Source organism: Suncus etruscus, chromosome 7 (genome assembly GCF_024139225.1).
Source record: "Suncus etruscus isolate mSunEtr1 chromosome 7, mSunEtr1.pri.cur, whole genome shotgun sequence".
In the NCBI taxonomy this organism is placed as follows: Eukaryota; Metazoa; Chordata; class Mammalia; order Eulipotyphla; family Soricidae; genus Suncus; species Suncus etruscus.
In genome coordinates this window covers 10,710,153-10,711,293 of record NC_064854.1, presented here as the reverse complement: position 1 = coordinate 10,711,293, position 1,141 = coordinate 10,710,153, and positions in this window count along the sequence as shown.

Below are 1,141 nucleotides of genomic sequence, written 5' to 3'. Positions count from 1 at the left end.
CTCATTATGACTCTGCTTCAGAATCATTCACCTAGAGCAGGACTCTGGCACTTTTCTACCCTCTACTGTGCAGTTTTCTGTGGATTAACAGTAATGTGGTCAGATTTATGTATTGCAATTTATTTTTGTTTGCTTGGTTTTGGTTTGGGGGACCATACCTGTCTTTCTCAGAGTTTATTCCTGGCTCTAAACTCAGGGATCACTCCTGGTGAATTCACAAAGATTTCAGGGGATTAAATTTGTATCCGCTACATGCAAGGCAAGTGCCCTACTCGATGTTTCATTGCTCAAGCCCCATGCAATTTTGAATGTAATGTTGTCTCTTGGATATATATAGAGTCCTCCGCAGTGATTAGAAGAAGGGTCCCCATGACAAACTGACAGCCCCATCATAAACCTGACCTTGTTCCAACTTCTTTTTTGCAAGATCCTCTTAATGCTCTGCGTATTGGCATTGCCCATCCTGGAAGGGTTGCTACACAAGAGATACATAACTCCTGGATAGGAAGCTTGTCCCAAGCCACCCAAATGGGAATTAGACTTTGATTGCACCCAAACAATCTACTTCTAGGCTCCAGTGCTCCAAACCACCTCATAGTTTTCCTTTTTTTTTTTTCTTTTTGGTTTTTGGGCCACACCCGGCAGTGCTCAGGAGTTATTCCTGGCTATCTGCTCAAAAATAACTCCTGGCAGGCATGGGAGATCATATGGGATGCCGGGATTCGAACCAACCACCTTAGGTCCTGGATCGGCTGTTTGCAGAAATTGAGGAATGTTTGCAAGGCAACGCCGCTGTGCTATCTCTCTGGCCCCTCTCATAGTTTCCTCTTGGCTTTAGTTTCCCATGGAGATTGCCTTGCATTATTGAGTCACATATGAAAGCATCACATTGTGTGATATGAACACATTATGTTGATGTGCCTTGTCCACTGTTAATGGTCTCAGCCTGTTATCCTATGTTTTTCCATTAAAAAGGGGTTTCAATATTTCAACAGATTGTATATTTGTACCTTGTACATTTATTTTCAACATCAGTTATGGAAGTACTAGAGGAGAGATGTTGCTGTTTATTGAACACTGATAGCTTACTTTCTTCTTAGAAAGAGTAGAAGAAAAGACTCTTAGAAGTGGGACCTTTTGT